General features: G+C 38.7%; 1 protein-coding gene across 2 annotated transcripts in view; it reads left to right on the forward strand.

The window, feature by feature from the left end:
• Window positions 1–9030: 9030 nt before the first annotated feature.
• LOC137241228 (uncharacterized) overlaps window positions 9031–19486 on the forward strand; it is a 98480-nt gene continuing 88024 nt past the window's right edge. For both annotated transcript variants that reach the window (XM_067768593.1, XM_067768594.1), the window contains exon 1: window positions 9031–9426. The gene's annotated coding sequence lies outside the window, so the exon portion shown is untranslated. The remainder of the gene's footprint in view (window positions 9427–19486) is intronic.

A 19486-nucleotide genomic window follows, 5' to 3' on the forward strand; every position in this document is an offset into this window, starting at 1 on the left:
AAGTAGGGATTATGGTATGCCTGTGAGTTCGTCATAATAACCTTTTCTAACAAAAAAATATAGTTTGTCTTAACAAAATAATATGAAATTTTTAAAAAATCACTACAAGATTTAAATTTATAAATAATTCAATTAAAAAAGTATGTAAAATAATATTTCGTCAAATCTTCTGTTATTGCAACTGTTTGCAAAGAAAAAACTTGCGAAAAATGTAAATATAAGCAATGCTAGTTTGAGAAAATTAATTTTTTCTTAATTATATTTTTTTTTCACTTGTCGTATTTACTAAATAATACAAAAATTTTAAACAATAACAAACTACCGAAAGGGACACATCGATTCGAAGTGCGCGCTTAACAAAAAAAAAAAAAAAAAAAACAAAAGAACAAGAAAAAAGTATGGCAATTCTAATATCATAACATAAATCTTTACTCATCTATCGTAAATAAAAGCAGCTAAAGCAAATTAAAACAAACATAAATTTAACTAAACAATTTTATAAATGCGCATAGGCTTTACTCTACTCATACTGCATATTGAACTTATTGGGAAATTTTGTTTTATTTGTTTTTTTTTTTTTTTTTAACATTTTTTTGTTTTTATCGCTATGCAATTATGTAAATTTATATTTGTTATGTAAAAAGTTAAAAAAATCGTATCTCGAACTGTAAAGCTCTAAACTGTAAACTATTAAAAATTGAAAAACTTATTCCTTTATTGAAAAAATAAAACATAAAAACCAATAAAAATATTTCTCATATAATAATAAGTTGTTTAATTTTTCATTTAAAAGCAAAGGCAAGGGTACGGCCTTGGAGTCGATGTGAGAGCTCAGCTGAGTTCTATAGTACAGGACCATGTACATTGCTGGGCGACTTATGAGTTAGCATCTAAGCCATTCCGGCGAATAAGAGGGTAGCGGGATTTCGGTGACCAAAAACTGTCCATACAAATGGAATATATCATACTGCATATCTCTGGATGTAGTAATGGTAGGATAGTGAAAATTGGTAAGGAGCTATATGACGTTAAGCCCTAACACCTCCAGTAAAATGTGGAATTTAGAAAAAAGGGGCGTGGAACCTTCCCAACAAATGGGATTTATCCGAACTATGGCTGCCGTACAAATTTAGGTTATTTTAACGCCTAAAGTCTGACTGCATTGTTGAGCATGGCTGTTAATCATTTTGGACGTTTAGTAATCTGCCGTCGTTAAAAAAATTTGGTAGCTTCAGTCTATCTACATCTTCTATAAAAATCAAATTCTGTGTGTGTGTCCTTATGGAAACGAATTTCCCATACTTCAGTTATCACCCAATTTCGGTTATAGGTTCCTTCGGTCAAGACGTTCATATTTCAGAATAAAAAATTTTTAAGTTAAGTTTTTTTTTTTTTGGCCATGCGAGGGAGCAATCTTAGCTACCAAATGTGATCATGTTAACAAAAGCAATGAGCGCATTCAAAACCAAATTCCTGGTGAAGTGGTGAAATGTAAATCGATCGATACAGTTACAGATGAAGATCAAATTGTGAATTATCCAATTGAATTTTTAAACTCTTTAGAACCGCCTGGAATGCCTGCGTATATACTAACTTTGAAAATTGGCTCACCAATCATGCTTCTTCGGAATTTGAACCCACCAAAATTGTGCAATGGAACCAGACTTTGCGTTAAGAAATTAATGCCGAATTTAATCGAAGCCACAACCTTCAGCGGTAAAAGCGAAGGTGAAGATGTGCTCATTCCACGGATCCCAATGATTCCTATAGTTTTGCCATTCAATTTTAAGCTCTTGCAGTTTACTGTACGCCTTGCTTTTGCAATTACAATCAACAAAGCGCAAGGACAATCGCTTACTATTGCAGGTTTAAATTTAGAGAGTCCGTGCTTTTCCCATATAATAAAATGTTTTAAACGAAAATTTCACCAAATGTGCGTACAAAATTCAATTCAATTAAGAGAACAATAAACTAAATTATCAACAAACAAAACAGAAAAAATAACGCAACATTCATTCGATCTCGGGCGTTACAATGTACGCCGCGTATAGCTAGTATGCTATATAAGTGGGAAAGGGTACGAGGAAAAAATACGTGAAATATCATTTCCACAGCATCAAATGGAAGGACATAAGTCATTCCCTAAGAGGCAGAAACATATTACCCCAGCAACAAGGAAGGGTGGTATAATAGTAATAATGAAATGGTTGTTAAGTCAAAGATAGGGAACGTATTAACTCCGTCTCTCTCAGAATGGTCAAAGGGAGGTAACGCTTACTAAGATAACCCCAAATTTGGTCCTAATTGATAGTCCTTTAGACAAATGTCGACATTTGCAGGAGGGGAGTTGCTTAATTGTATAATTGAAATGATTTGGGACAAGCCAAATACACCGCTACCTTTCTGCTATTCAGCGAAAAGGTGGTAGGTAGGTGGAAGGTAGAAAAATAACAAAAAAGGGCTACAGAGAGCTCGTTCAGACCTACAGCGGACGGATTCCAGTTGTGTTAAAACCCGAATATAATAACACACAAGTTTCGAGTATCTCGAACCATGTAGAAGGGTCACCGCTACATTCTCCACATAAACAAGAACAATTTTTTGGACCCACAGCTTGGGAAAATGTTTTAGGGCATCAGCAGTGTTTATCTGCATCCCAGAAAAATAGTACTAAGGACAACAATTATAATACGGTGGAAGCAAGGGAGAGAGCCTAAAGTCAATGGCACAAAATTAAAGCGTGAGATCAATGGTGGAGATGTTGGAGAGATATTAAAACTAACCTTTGACACACATGGTATCTAGAGAACACTTTTTAAGTCTTACCTTAACTAAGTTCATATCTACGTAAAGCTGGTTTGACTCATCGTTTACGCTGTCATCACAGATAGGACCATGAATCTTCCGATAAACTTTTCTCATGACCAATTGACTGGCAGAGATATAGAGCGTGATTTTTATTTGCCGGGAGAGGAATTTAATTATCAATTTATGATAAAGCAAGCTGTGCTGCGACCACGTAGCACTAGATGCCGCAAAAAACCATAACACAGGCCGTTACGAAAACGATTTCGAATCGATGAGGGTGTAATTAGAACTATTATGTAGATGTCGCAGTAAGCAAGATTTGGCAATAGATTGATGTGTGATCGCTATTCAGTCACAGTCACGGATTAAAAAAAAACTTCAACTGAAACGGCCAGTCACAGATATCGTTGTTTCTCTAAAATCGCAGTATCCGCCAACTATATTCTCTAGTCGCTACATTTTCTCTCACTCATTCCTTACCGTTTTAGGTATTGATTAAAAAAAAGTTATTTGACCTCTAATATTGTCTAATGATTTCTTCGGTACTAATCGTCAGTTCATGTCAACAACCAAGTTCTTGATGTAAAAAGTCCTTTCTTCCACATCATCGCTTCATATAAACATGACATAATTAACTTAGCATAAAATGAAACATAACAATGGCATACATTTGAGGGCGCCTCCCCAAGGAGACAAACAGTCTGCAGTTTAACAATTCTTTTGAGTTCATCATGGGCTTTTGCAGCCTTTTGTTTTGGTTGCCTTGTATTTTTTTTTTTTTGTTTTGTATTTTATAAGTTGACCAGGCATAATTAAACAAATGGTTTGCTATTACTGCTATCTCCCAGCAGCCGGTGACCGGAATTTCCGATGTATTCACTTAACTTTTTTTCACAACATGGCAAACAAGGGTTAATTAACATTGATGGGGTACATCATGCATACGTATGTGTGTATGTAGTAGAAGGTGGTTCTTCTAGAGGTGGAGAAATTGTATTGTTTTTTGTTTTTACTCATGCCTTTTATGAAAATTTTTGTTTAATTTTAACACAGGCTGATGCTGAAAAGAAGAAATTAATTTATTTTCCTAGTTGACCCGGCAAGCATTTTTCTATAAAATTGCAATATTTTTAGCTTACTAAGCAAGGCCGCAGACGTTTGCTGTCAGAACATTGACTAACTTGACATGTTAAAAAAAAGCCATAAAGGCCACCTTTTATATAGATATGCCCCCTTCCAAATACGGGTGTTACTTATCCGTCGTCAGGAACTAGGGTTTCGGGTTATTCTTCACCCCACCATCTGGCAATGAGGTGACGTGCTCCCTCCATAACTTAAGCACGCCCTGTACGTCGCAAGCGCGGACGGCATTACCATTCCTTCAGATCTAGAAAACTTCCATTATCTACGGAGGACTTTCGAAAGAATATTCGGCTATCATTTCTATCAGCTATACATCGCGAGTGTTTGCGCTCGTATGCAGCGTGCCCCTGTAGGTAACTGCTATCCATATGCGCACTGTGGACAACATCACAAAGTTCTACTGTTATTCTGGCTTGTCTCGACCACAGCTTTTGCCGACGTTCAGCCGAAACAGCAAGTCATCGTTACCTTCGCCCATTAGACTCTGAACATTTGCATTTCTTTTAATTGTAGTCAGTTAAACCTTTACATTTTTCCTAATCGGCAAAGGGAGATCTCATCCAGGACTTGTTTCTATTTTAGTTGGTATGAGAATGGTAACCTGATTATAGCGACATCAGTGGTAAAAATTTCTACATCAACGCTCTGTTCTACCCAAAATACGCAAAATGTGTGGCTAGCATTCGGCGGAGAGATAACACCTTCATTCCTGTCTCAAGAAGTCTATGGCTATAGATAAGCGGTTTATTGACTAACTCCACTAAACACGTATTGATCATTGGGATGAACATTTTTGCAGCCTGTACAGAAAAGGGGCTCACTCACACTCCAAAAATTGCACCCTATATATGCATGTATTTTGTTGTGTCAGCAAATACAAGGCAAATAAGAACAAAAGGAAGAATGAGCACAACATTTTAGGCGAAGAAGAAGCACATGTTCAACTAACGACAGGTGCTTGGGTATAAGGCTATTCGCTTTTGCTGCCATCTAAAGAAATGGCCCACTTACAGAAACGTAGCGTCTCGTAGCATCATAATGAATACAACAGCAAAAACATACCTACATCATGATCCAACAAACGAGTTCATAAATGAATGCTAAACATCAACACTTTTTTTTCTTCTGGCGGGGATTAGAAATACAGAAATATATATGGGCAAAGACGTGGGCCCGCTTAATGGATTGTGGATTTGAGAAAGTTTATGCTCGCATTAGCTCTCTGCATGAACAACTTTCTCATGTACGCTGCCTGTATTTCACAACCACTAACAATATTCCAGTTTATCTAGTCTTCTTGTTAGCGCGTTTGAGAGCAGCACAGCGTGCCGAGATTACTTTCATTCCTTTGAAGTGCACATTGGAGATTGCAAACAAAAGCAGCAATGCTGTATTTGTTTGGTGCGAGTACGGCCATTAGATGTAAGTACTCGCGTTGTGGGCGAACATATAGCACGTTTACACAACCAAAGCATTATCTCATCGAGGGTTACCAGGTTATTAAAATAAGCTTTACTTTAGAATCACTAATATCACCTTAAATCATTTTACTTTGCAGTGTTATTTTGTTAATAGGCACTGAGGTCCATATATAGGAGACCCTCGTTATGCTGGCTCACTCGTATTATCGTATTCTCTTTTTAAGGTTGATAGTTTGGCACACAAATATTAATGAAACCCCCGAACTCTATTTGCCGGAATAAAACGACCCAAAATAGGATGTCAATCAGCGGTCGGGCCGCGAGTCTTTTCTGCTGTGAGGTCTTAGTACTTCTGAAGGTTTTCACTATGATGGTCGTGTTACGCATGCAAGTTGCACAGTTTCACACGATCGTCACCGAAAGGCGGTGGTATTACCTTCGACTGAGCCGGAATTCTCAACTTTATATAGACTTTATAAGGTGTATCGCGTATCAGAGTGAAATAAAGGATGCTGTTTCACGCTGTTTCGGAGAGTTTTAGTCGACGAACGTCTAACGATCTGATCTGGACCCGAAGCGTGTTCGGAGGGTTGAAGCATGTTACAAAAAAAGTCCTTTATCTAAGTAATCCGTTGGTTTAAAAATATGATATCGATGTGCAGTACTTTCAACCAGTATGAGGAACTGTAAAAGGGGCCAATTTGGAATGGCAGGTTTTCTCGTAAAGTTGGTCTGTAGGAATATTACTGTGACCAGGTACAAAAATCAGTGCGATAGTCGTTTTCTTCTCCGTGTAGCACCTTCCTAAACTTATCGACGGCCTTAGGATTCCTGAATGCTGAGTACGACGCTACAAGCGCTACCTCACGACCGATTACGCGCAACAAAAGTCGTTTCCCATTTTGGGTCCCTTCTGTGTAGTAGGCAATGACGTCTTCCTTACATAACAAACGCTTGGGTTCCTCGAAAGCAGTGCCCCTATATAGCGGCCGTTACGTAGCGATAGAGTACGTTGTCGAAAACATTGCAACGTAAAAGTAATTATGTGGAAACTAAGATGACGGTGAAGTTCACCGTAATGTAATATAGCGGCAGTGAAATAAATGCTACGGCCGTCATGACGGTAAAAACTCGTTCATCAACGTTTTTTCTCACCGCTATACTGAAAGCGGTGAACATTTTGTCAAATATCTGAAAAATAAACATAAATTCAATGGTTCAACTATATGGTTGGCTCATCTGTAAAGCAACAAATTATGTCTGTTCAAATTGTCAAAATTTGCGTGTTGGTGTTGGTGCGAATGGAATGAAATGAAAACATAAAACATAGCAGTTTTTGTGTGTGGTAAGAAAATATTGTCAATGTGTTGGTTTCATTTTGAGTTTGCCATCTCCTTTTGACAATCCCATCGACCATGCAATGATAAAAATAAAATCAACTGATGAGATGAGCCAACCATATAATTGAACCATGATACATTGAGACCTCAAATTTATTTATAAAAATTTATTAAAAAATAAAAACATAAACACGCGGAAAAAGAAATGAACAAGAAATGAAATCGGTTTCCAGCTTTTTTAGCTTTATATGGCGCTAATGACGGTGAGTAAGGCGACCGCTCTTTAGCATTCGTAATAAAGCGGCAGCGTTTTTCGGGGAAACTAAGCTTTAATTATAAAATGAATATCTACTTAATGAAATTTCGTTTTGAAATTATTTACAAAGTTAAATGTGGGCAAAAGATAGTCTGTGGTAGCATCTAAACAGGGGAGTTTGCTTAAACTACCACCGCGACCGACCTGTTTCTCGTTTCCGCATCTAGGTTTTCACTCCCGGAGCTTTTAGCTGTAACGAGTATGTAAAGATCAACTAGCAGTTGTTCTTATAACATATTTAATTCGTCTGTTGGACACAAAGCAATTGCTTCAGTTACCCGCGCACTCTATTGATTGAAATGTTACTAAGATATTATTATAGATTATTTGCACCACATAAAAAATCTTTCAAAAACCCAAAAAATTGGCTTACCAAACTTTTAAGCGCAAAAATCCTAGAAAAATCGCACATCTGGCCACCCCGATTACAGCCGGAAATTGTTGCTTGCTGCATGTATGTAGCTATTTTTCTGGAAAGCGCGTACGCTCAAAAATTTTGCCCAACCTCCCACTCGTTTGACGTTGCTCTCTGCATAGTCGTTGCTTTGTAAAATGAATGTGGAATGTGAAATTCCAATGAGCAACAGCAGCAAGCATCACCTAAGCAATTGTGCGCTCGCATTACTATGACTTTCACTCGCAATAAATTGGCATCTCTCTATTGCTTGCTTTTCGGCCGCTACATATTTGTTGGTGTCATCTCTCGTTAGGCAAAAATCGTGCTTTTAATATTCTTCAGGTTGATATCATCGTGTAACTGTGTGTTTGTGGGTTTGTGTGCAGTGCTATGTGTGGGCTGTGCGCCTATTTAGATGCTGTAAATGGGAGGCTGTGACTTACTGTTTTTTTGCTTATGGTGGCGGTGGTGGTGGTGCTGCTGCTGATGTTACTACGATTGCCGACCGAATAGCTAAGATTCGGCGCTGTTGCTGATGCTCTGCTGTCGCGTTAAGCTGCTACTTGCTACTGCTGCTGGTGCCACTATGCTGGTGTCTATCGTAATGCAATGCTAAAATGGAAAATCAGTTTGCTCGCGACTTTGCACAGTACGTATGTGCTTCCTGCTAGAGTAAGTTGGTGGGTTTTGTGTTGGGCACATACTACCGTCGGTCGGTTTTTTTTGCTAGAGATTTTTCAGTGTATAAGAGTGCTAAAGCTTGTGGATTTAAGTGTATATTTTTATATGCGACAAGCGTGTGTATGTGAGTGTTGCTTAGAAAAAAAAAAGAGGAAATAAAAAAGCCGTGTAAAAAGATTTTTGCTGTAGTCTTACAGTTATTTGAAGTGTAAAAACGAAAAAGGTTAATTAGAAAGCAGAGCAAACAAGAAGTGCATACAAATTGCAAATACTCAGAGTGTCAATTAATTTTTCAACAACGAACTAGTGAGCCACAAGCAGGCTCACCGCTAGCCTGGTGCTACCACATTGTAAGCATTTTTTCCTTTGCCTTGCAAGCTTCCGCGCAGCAGTTCGGGTAACACAGTAACCCGGTGACACTGAAATGAAAAAAAAAAAAATGAAGTAATAAAAAACGAAATCAAGCATGTTCCCTGAGCGCGCGCTTATTTCACATTATCACATTACAGTAGTGACATCGCATGCTAAAGTACTACAAATATGCATACAAAAAACTTTCCAAATCGCGCTAGCCCAATAAATACAAGTCAGCGACCCTGCCATTAGCAACTTTGCTCAAAGTGTATTCAACCTTGTTGTTGCTGTCTAAGTTCTATATGAGTACCGCACAAGTGTCCCTTGTGTGTATGCTGACCGACTGAACCACGACGACCAAGGAGCAACAGAGCACCGCATATCCATATATGTATGTGCGCGTGTAAATGTGTTTAAGTAGGCATGTGCGTTTGTGCTTGTATTAGATGCTTTCGATTATGTTAGTCCTCCAATGACCGCTATAGAATCGTATCAATTTAAGTGCCAACAACCTAAAAAGTGACAAACTTGCTTAAGTGTTTGGTCGCAGTGAGTGTGTGTATATGTGCATGTGCTGGTGTAGAACTCCTGTTGCCTTTTGGCACATAGTTAAACTGTGAGTTTCTAAAGTGTTTTTTTTTTTTTTTGTGTGCAAAGAGCAAACGAAAAGCCTCATTTGTACACAAAAGCGCACATCGAGTGTGAGCAAAGTTTTTTTTTGCTACGCTGTGTTCAGCGTTCAATTTCCAATTTTAAAAAGGTAGCTGAAATCAATTTGATGTTCTATTTGCTTCACCCGGTGAACGCATAAAAATTAAACTTTTCACGTTAACTTACGGTGTGCTATCGGTGGCGCTTTCGTTACACATTCCTGTGCTTCAAATTCGACTACGTAGAGCGTGTGCTCAATTTACCCCGTAAACGCTTTGACTGCCTAACGGCTGTTATTGAATGTGCCGCAATGTGGTGAGTATCAATTTAGCGTACACTTTTTAACTGCACCCGCTCCTGCACTATCCGCAATCTCATATGCCTGCACCTCGCTCACACCTGCGCCTTTAAACAAAATTAAATATTAAGGTCCCATTAAGCAGATGTACTAACTGCCGTACGTACCCATCGTTAACTGCCTAAATTTACTTGAAATGTAGCCACTTACATTGAACTTTGCTTCTCCTCACTGTGCGGTGCGAAAGGTATCTAATGAGCGCGCGCTATCTATTTAGGTATGAAACTCTCCACCGCTCCCATTATATGTGTTATTAGATGTACAACATATATATATCTACCTACTATATATAGCAAGCGAGACTGTAATTATAATTTCAATTACGTTGATGCCGCAGTAAATTAATTATATGTAATCATAACGTACGAAACGTGCAGCATAGCACAAGTGTCTGTTTCATAGTGGGAACTTGTAGTCTGTACTCCAAATTGTGGCTGGGATATGTCATGCGTTGAGTTTATGTGACAGCAAATATTACATATAACATGACATATCACAAGTATCTAACTGTTTATGTCAGGCTGAATGAATTTTGTTGCCATTTCGGTAATTTGGCACTTTGCGGATGCGTCGAGACAGCACCACCATCACCACAGCAGTTGGTGAAATGTTTCTGCTATTTAATTTCTGTTTCCTATCAACTTTTCAATTCAGTTCAACCACTCAATTGGTTGGTCTAGCCAAGTTGTTGCCTATTTCCCGAACTAATCAGCATAAAATGTGATTTACGAGAAGCAACAGCAAAGTGGGGTGGCGTATACTAAGCAGCTTCAGCCGATACCGCAGGAGCATGAAATGAAAGATATGTAAAATAAATTGAATAAAAGTAGAAAAAGAGATGAAAGATAGAAAACGAACATAAATTGTGAAAAAACAACGTAGAAACTGTGGAGTACAAAAATAACTAAAATGTTATAAAAAGAGAAAAAAAAACATTATTTACAAGAGTGGGAGTAGCGGAAGTGGTAGAGCTAAAGGTGCGGCTATACTTGTTAAGAGAAATTACTTTTGACTTGCTTGTTACACTCAAAACTTCGAAAAGCTTTAAGGTTCTTAAACTTTGCTTTAGAAGAACTTTCTAAGAATGCTGTGAAAGCGAGGAATACTTGATTGTGCAACACCAGTACAGTAGCGAATAGAAAAACAGGAGTGGAATTATTATACATAAAATTTTGACAGATATATTAATTTAGGTTGAAGTGGTTGCCGTCCGCATCGGAGCGGCACACCTAGGCCTTTATGGGCCTATAGTGAAACCACACGGAGAGAAACATCTTGCCCATAAAGAGTTGCCTTCTTCTACCGAGCGCTGGACATTCGCAGAGTAGATGCCTAGCAGTTTCAGGCTCTTCCTCGTTGCCGCAGCTTCCACAAGAATCATTAAATGGGCGCCAATCCTTTCCGCGTGCGATCCAATATCATGATGCGTCAACCTGGCACCCGCTTCCATCAGTAGAGTCTCCTTTATCTTGAGATTGCAGGTGAAGAGCGGCATGCCCAACCTCTTCCAGGGTGGCGAACGTGAAATGGAGGTACCCTTTCTTGTAAGCTCATCCGCCATCTCATTACCTGGTATGCCCTTATGCCGTTAAGTGATCTGCCACAGCCTACTACAGTTTCAGAATTAGTTGTGACAGAGTCAAGGGTTTTCAGTGCTGCTTGACGGTCTGAGGAAATATAAATATGCTTCTGAGAGACTGCCGCCTGCCTAAGGTAATCCACAGGGCGGGCCACCATACCGCCACCCCGTATAACAATATTGGCCTAACTATGGTCGTGTATATCCAATACACTATCATAGGGGACATACCCCATTTCCGTTCAATTGCCCCTATACATGTGTAGAGGGCAACCGTGGCCTTATGGACACGTTCCGTGGTGTTTTATGTCCAGTTAAATTTCTTATCAAGCGTGATCCCTTGATAGTTGGCGGACTCACTTTAATTAACCACTGTGTTTGTCAGCACTGGAGTTGAGAAGGGTGGTGTCTTATACTTCCTGGTAAAGAGCACCAGCTCCGTTTTATTTGGGTTCACGACCAGACCATTATAAGCGGCCCATATTTCGACCCTTCTTAATTCCACCTGCATCATATCGCAGAGAGTTTGTGGAAATTTCCTACTTATCACCAAGGCAAGGTCGTAAGCATATGCTATAACGTTACAGCCCCTCTCCTCCTCCATGTCCCTTAGCAGCTGGTTCACCGCAAAGACCGACAGCGCAGAGGGGATTGCACTCCACCTTGGGGAGTTCCCCTACTGACGAACCTGCTCTCCGATACCCCTGCAAGGTCTGCCTGTACTACCCTGCATAGCAGCAATTGGTGCACAAGCCCCACCAGCTGAGATTCGATGCCCAGATCGTCAGTACCTTAATGATTGAGTCGGGTTTGATGTTGTTGAACGCTCCTTCTATGTCTAGGAAGGCTGCTAGGCAGTATTCCTTGAGGGAGAACGATCTCTCTATTAACGGTGTAATTTCGTGTAATGCCGTCTCCATTGATTTTCCATCACCTTTAAATGAAACGAAGATAGACTGATGGGTCTGAAGTCTTTTGACTTCGCGTGGCTTTTTTTTATATTTTTGAAAAAAACGTCTATGTATTTTGTAACTGAAACCATGCAAACTAGTTTCAAAAAATTTTCGAAAAAAAGTCGAAAATTTGAGAAAATTTCAAGAAAACTTTTAGCTCAATAAATTTTAGTTTAACAAAGTACACGTGATAGGTATCGCAAAACTTGCATTGATTTATGACAATTTTTTTCCTACGGGTGCTTTGGATTGACGCCTTTTTTTTACAGAAGAAGAGAAAAATAAAAATTTAATTGGCGACATTTGATAAATGATAATGCCGCTGTTATTTTTTTGGTTGCTGCTGTCAGTAGCGGATTTGAGGGGGGCGAAGGGGCGATCGCTAATGTTCGGAATTCTACCACTGAAGTGGTAGATCCTTTGGTTTTCCTCAATTTTTTGAGTAGAGAGACAGTATTATTTGCAGGAGAATATTTTTATAAAACTCAAAATAACACAAAGCGATGCTTTGATCACCATTTAATCTCTTTTCCTTTAGGTTTTTAGTATATAACTGCCACTTCCACCTACCTATCTATATATAGGAAAAGCAGTGATGAATATTCACTACCTAAAAATATTTCAAATATAATCCAATGCTACTACTTTTTTCATAAATCTACCACTATTTTCTGAAAAATCTACCATTAAACAAAATTTTAAAGTCCGCGCACTGTTAATCGTTCGGCTAAGTTGACCGAGCATGAGCGTCCACGTCCCGCTCTAAAAAGTTAACTAGGTATTGCTTAACTTATCTGAGCTCATCAATTTTTTTAAATCTAACCGTTTGTTTGGCAATAAAAGCAAGTGTGGGTATTCCCCGAATTCCTGTGTGAAAAATTATTGTCGGTGTCGCGTGGTGCAAATGTAGTTAGTCATGGGCATTTAAACTTGTGAGTTGTGTACTTGTGTTAAAGCTTGTGTTTTGGTTAACTTTTTCGCGATTTTACTGTATTAACCTTAGAATATTCAAAGGTTAATCTGTTTAATTAATCGACAATTGGAAGTTCGAGTGACAGATAACTAGCAAACTAAAAGGCGGAGGACGGAGGAACTCGAAAATGGTAAGTAGATACGAATTTTTCATTAAAGTGTGATTCGGGTTTTTCCATCAAGCATACATTGCTATTTTCATCTAATCGTTAAACATTTAATAAAATTTCATGAATCAGACTGCTTTTTAACAGAAAAAAAATGTGTAGAAGATAAAAATGATGCCAAAAAATTGGATGTATGTACTATTGTTAATTTGAATAACTAAATGAAACCAAATATGTGTATGAAATTATTAAACAGTGTAAAAAAATACTAATAAATTTACCCGTAAAAAATAACGGTCTGCTATACGTTTCCCTTGTTGTTTTGTCTTGCATTTTCACGTATAAAGTATCTTGATGTGAAATTTGTTCAAAATACATCAGCTATTGGGAGAAACAATTACTGACTGAAGTTAAGAACAACAGAACCGATTTTTTGATTTTACTAGCACCATTTCTTTTAGTTTACTTAACGACGAAACTTAAGAAATGCTCGATTAGACCGGATATCCCTTCAAAATTTGTTTTAAAGGTACTTTTTTAACTCTTTTAAACTATTTCAGTGCTGCAACAATTAAGCAGTTTCTTAAGCTAAAAATTTATGCGACAGTTGAAAACAAACCGGAGAAATTTCACTTCAAATAAACGAAAAGTTGTAGGGATTATTTGGGTAATTTCCCCAAACATTGGAAGCAACAAAAGCATAAGCAGATTAAATATCGAAAATATTACATGCAATAAAAAAAAAAAATAAAACGGAAGTAACAAAAAGAGCAAGTGAGAGCGGCAGCGGAAGTAGCAGTAAGACTGCTTCAATAATAGTCAAATAAAAATGCTTCAATTTTGACGGTTACACTCAAAGTTTACTGAAGTTAGCTGAAGGAGCAACCAGAGCTCACCTGCAAAGTATTTACTAATATAAAATAAAAAAAAATTTACTTTGCACTGCTGCATTGCCAAGTGCTGAAAGTGACTTGCTGCTAAATGCCAAATTGCTGCATTCGCACTATGCAAGTTTTAAAATGCAGTTTCGTTCCGGAAGAGGGGGAAAAGTATGCAAAAGTGATTTGAATTCTCACTTTGAATTTGGCGGATTAATCTCTAAAAAAAATCCCCCTTTTAATGACTAAAAAGTGTTGCGATCACAAAAAGACTCTAAAATGAATCTTGCTTGCGAAGTGAGTTATAACAAATACAAGACGCGATAACCAGCGAAAAGATTTTAGACCGAACTTCTCTTTCAATTTGCGTCGTGCTCCTTTTAGTTTTTCCTTCGAATTAGCGGGACGGCACCTACATGTCTTACGCCTACTCCGAACGGCATCTGCAGGGCAGATGAGTTTTCATTGAAAAGCTTTCCAAAGCGGAAAAAACCTTGGATTGTTTGCCAAATAAATGCCGAGAATTCGGTTAAAATTACGATTGAAAAAAGACTAAATCATAATCGAAAAAGTTCGTGAATATACTTCGAGGGCTGAACTAACTATTGTGTAAATGAAACTCCACTCATACTATGCTATCTCACACTTTAAAGTACTCTGATGGCAAATCTATATCTTAACTGCTAAGTGCGAGAGCACCCTGAGGCTCAATCATTAAAGTATTTTCGTCACATATTCCAAATTTGATCAGGCAAAAAAGTTTTGTGCGCCATAGCAAAAGCCAAAAGCCGCCGCAGTATTGCAAAAATGTATCGGAATTTAAATGCGAGCTTGTGCGTCGATAAAACGCTAACGGCGCAGTGACTGCATGATAATCAACAACAAATGCAATATTATATAAACGTTTGTAATAGTACAGCTTCATGCAGTAAATAACCGCTTAAGTCTATACGTACTCTAATATTTTGCTTAGAGTCAACTAATCCCGCTGCCACACAAGCGTGAATCGTGTCGAACCGAGTGATGCCGCTTACAAGCTCGCTAGGTGATTGTTATATAGATAGATACGTACTTACATACATCGTGTGCTTTCGACTCATGCCATGCAATGCAGATACACACTCTCTAACTCTATCCATACTTATCCGCCGCCAATCGATGTCATACGCTGTGCAGGGTATTGTAACCCCTTACCCCACTACCAGTGGGTTATACTAACAGCGCTATGCCGCACTTCGGCTCGACAGGGCTTAGATTGTAGGGCTTTTGAAAATGCGAAGGGCACAAGATACATAGATAGAAGAGACTGCTTTCTCGAGTGTCGGTATGACAAAAAGCGTACAGGAATAACGTAACTGAATGTTGACAAAAAATAGTCACGGAAAGTGAGCAAACAAAAAATTTTAGTAGAAAATGGTGTAATAAATACCCAACTTTGTAACAGTTAAACACAAATCAGTGAAAAAAAAAAACGACAACAGCAAAACGAAACTCATAAAAAACTCGAAACTCAAATGGAAATCTTGAAAAATCACCCAAAAAGCATCTGTGAAACGTGAGGAAAATGTAAAAAGAAAATTTGGCAAATGACACAAAATGAAGTGTCATTGCAAAAAAAAAGAGCAGCAACAGTCAGCCACAAACGACATTGGGTAGGCACGTTTAACCAGCCAGATATGTAGTGACTTTCGTACACGCTCGAGTAGCCAGTTGTCGCTATAAAAGCTAAGAAAACACTTGGTGTGTTATTAATCTTATAGATACACAGATGATTTACATAGCGAAAATGGTCACCACCGAGCCACCAGCAGTGTTCGTACTATTAGTACTACTAAAGTGGTAGATGTACCAAAATTTGGGTTTCTAGAACAAAATCCTGAAAAACTTGTTTTAAAAATTTTCTAAAGATGTTTTAGCTGTTTGTTAGTAAGATTTGAAAAACCGATTCACTAAGAATTTAAGTTTTTTCTTAAACTTAGAACAACGCAGATCGGACCTGCGAACAAAAAAACAATATTTCCAAAGCACAAGATTTGATACCAATAGGGAGCTAACACCTTCGAGCGGGAATCAATAGCACGTTTTCTTTTAAAAATTTCTTCAGCAAGATTTATACTTATTTTCAATCTGTGTCACGTGGAACAGGAAAATATACCTCCAAAATAAAATTTTATTGTAATAATACTTAATAATAGTTTGTATGGTCCCCTCCTGCGGGTAAGGGGTTTTTAATTTGCCCAGGGTAGGAATACCGCTCCCAAAGGGAGAGCACAATACAAATAGGCTATCCAGTCTTGAATGGTGCTAACTCTAAAGGGAGCAATGTGGACACGTGCATCACTTTCGCGACCCTATCACGGTCGATAAAAACTGTAGCGCTGGGAACCTGCGTATAATGTATAGATTGATGCTTGTATAGAGGTCTCATCATCGCGCTAAGCTGTGTTTACATCTCACATCGTTAATTTTTTCCTTATATGCGGGGGAATTCATATAGCACTCTTTTCGAGTAATGCGGTCTCTTCAGCTTTCGAAGTAGAGAGTCAAGTATTCTCTTTGGGGTAATGCGGTCTTCTTTGATGTAGAAATGGCAATTAAGTTTTCCCTTGGTCCGCCAACAAGTGTAAAGCAGACTCTTTACCTATTCTAACCAAAGCATAAATTTGTAAAGATTCTTCTGCGGAAGATCAAAGATAACATTCCTAAATTTTGACCACGGAGCATACTTTTCGAGTGAATGGTTGACTAAATGTTGGCTAGGCAGGCGAGTATAGTATGTGGATAACTGTTGAAAAATGTATGATATGATGCAGCGAGTTATTTATGCTTAGAATAGAATGAGAATGGAACTCAAGATGGAGTTGTCTTGCAACCGAATGCCATTGTCCTTTAAATGGTAAGGAGCTTTGATAGACTCCGTATCGCAGGTTAGGTTAGGTTATGTGGTAGCTCCCTGAGAGGGGAATCTCACTTGGACCACACGATGGTCCGTTGTGATACTACATAAAATAAAATAAAAAGCAGCGATAAAGTTCCGAATGACACCGACCTCAACCTTCGATAAATCCTCCGGAGATGCACGTTTGTCGCGACCGAAGTACCTTCGCCTAGTTCTGGGGAGTGTTATCGATGCCGAAAGCCTTGAGGAGTTTTATCGATGTTGATGGTCTTTTGTCGAATGAAGATCCGGCACGTTTTGGTAACAAGCACCATAAAGGTACTAGCCCGACCATCTCGGGAACGATTTGGTATGACGACATGAAACCTTCTAGGCCAACCCGCCCTTTCATCCCCTAGATCTATCAGGATCCTGGGGTCGCCAGAGCCTCGGCTGTTAATGGAACAAGATTCGCCGCTGGTAGGTGAGGTTAAAAATTGGGTTGGAGAAGCCATATCTTGCGTTGGCAACCCCTAGATATGGTTGCGATACACAACCTCTTGAATCAATTTGGAATTTTAGTCGCCTTTTACGACAGGTATACCTACCGCGGTTATATTCTAAGCCTCCTAACCCGCTGAGGGTTACAGTCGTTTTCATCCGGTTCAGTTGTATTGATGCGGGCTAAGAGATCCCCTTGACAGTTGCCCGGGATCACTATGGCCCGGAACCCAGATAATCGTAATTATAAAATAGTTTGATGCAATCGCAAGCGAGATCAGGCACTCCCAGGCCACCCCCGATCGGACTGTAGTTGAACTCTAGACCTTGGTAGCCGCTTGGCTATCAAAGTAGATATTAATAGCACTAGACAGCATTTCATCAACCGCATCTTATCTCCGTATCTTACAAAGATAAGAACTTATGATTGTACACCCGATTACGAGCTATTTTGGTACCAATAATTCGAATAATAAGAGTTTTTGTTATGGAATATGAAGCCGGTATTTGAGCCACTGATTATGAAATTTGACCCGTGTATTTGACATCGTGAGGTGCCTGAAGAGTCAGGTACTCATGTTAAAAGCATAGGTATATAATAATTTGTATGCTGTTAAGTCCTTAACAAACTGGGTTCCTGAGTATGGATCACAGGAAATACAGACTTTCAGTCAAACATTTATTTCTATTTATCTGGTCGACGAGGAATCGGTGGAAGCATACTGCAGAATAACTGTTGAAATCGATGAACGCTAACTCGGGGAGCACAGGGAGCTGGCAGAACAAGTGACGGGTGGATGGTTACAGGTGATCATGGATTCGATAAAATTAGTCAGAGAAGAATGGTCAGTAACTTTACAAACTGTAAGCCGATATTAGATAGCTTCTGGATTTGTAAAAGATGCAGCAATGTCCAAAAGATAGAGGACATCTAACCAGTGAAATTGTGGACGTGAACGGATGTTGTTATACGAATGAAAGATGATGCTCCGGCCAAGCAGGTATTCTTATCTGAACAAGCATAACAACAAGCAAGCAGAGGAAGACGGTAGCCCTCAATCCACTGAAAGGACCAGTGGGAAAACGAAATTGCTTTGATGTTACCAACTTGCGAAAGTTAACCCAACGAAGAAGCAACTGGCGCGACTTGTTGGAGGGCCGAAACCGTTATCGTAACCGGTACACGTATCTGGACTTATAAAGTACAATGGCGACGAATGTACCAGGGTATTGAACGTAAACTGTAATTTGCATTCACAATCAAAAATGGTGGATAAAGCTAGTCATAAACCGAAGTGATTCTCGAAAATAGAGCGATTAGGAAAGATAAAGAGAACTAATCTGTTTACGCTTTCGTGAGAGAAAAAGCGTTTTTATGCCTGTTCGAAAATATTTGTACATACATAAGTATAAGTCATGATAAACTATTTGATAAGTTTACGCACTCGCGGTAGGCGACTTTGCCGCGAATGAAATAATCGCAAACTTCCACCTGCATTGTACCGTTGTATTTCATTCTGTTGCTGAACGTGTAAAAGTGCGTGAGTATTGGTAACTATAGTTATGACTGTTTGTGGTGCTACAGTAGCAGTGAAGCGTTGGGGGGTAGGAATACTTGCGATGCAACTGGAATAAGTTGCCAGCTAATCTTACTATTTCACTACTACCGTTACTTCTACGTACTTATCTACAGTAAAGGCTTTACTTGGCAACTCTGCCTACCGCTCATTTTAAATTTCAAGTCCAAACACTGGCCAATAACGGGAAGAGAACAGCTAAGATATGATTGTGTATTGGCGGGTAGGGTTGACAAAAGTAATAAGAAACCCAACAACAACACCAACACTAAAAATACTAAAAGCAATCATCGGCGCAACAGTAGCTTGCCATTTATTGAAATATCTGCTTGAATGTATGGTTATTTAAGATAAGCGCCTTTTTGCACGAAGTTCTTAAGCATTTGGCGGCGCTTCATAGCTAAGAACGAACACATTTTTGCTTCTATTCACCAACAATTTGGATGTCAAATCTTTCTTATGTAACTTTGTTTGATGAGGGTATAAACTCATCCAAGATATTATTTGTATGTAATGTTAGTGTGATTACCATTTCTTAGAAGTTGTGCAAATCCGTTTATGTGCAGAATTGC

This window comes from Eurosta solidaginis, chromosome 2, assembly GCF_040869045.1.
Source record: "Eurosta solidaginis isolate ZX-2024a chromosome 2, ASM4086904v1, whole genome shotgun sequence".
In the NCBI taxonomy this organism is placed as follows: domain Eukaryota; kingdom Metazoa; phylum Arthropoda; class Insecta; order Diptera; family Tephritidae; genus Eurosta; species Eurosta solidaginis.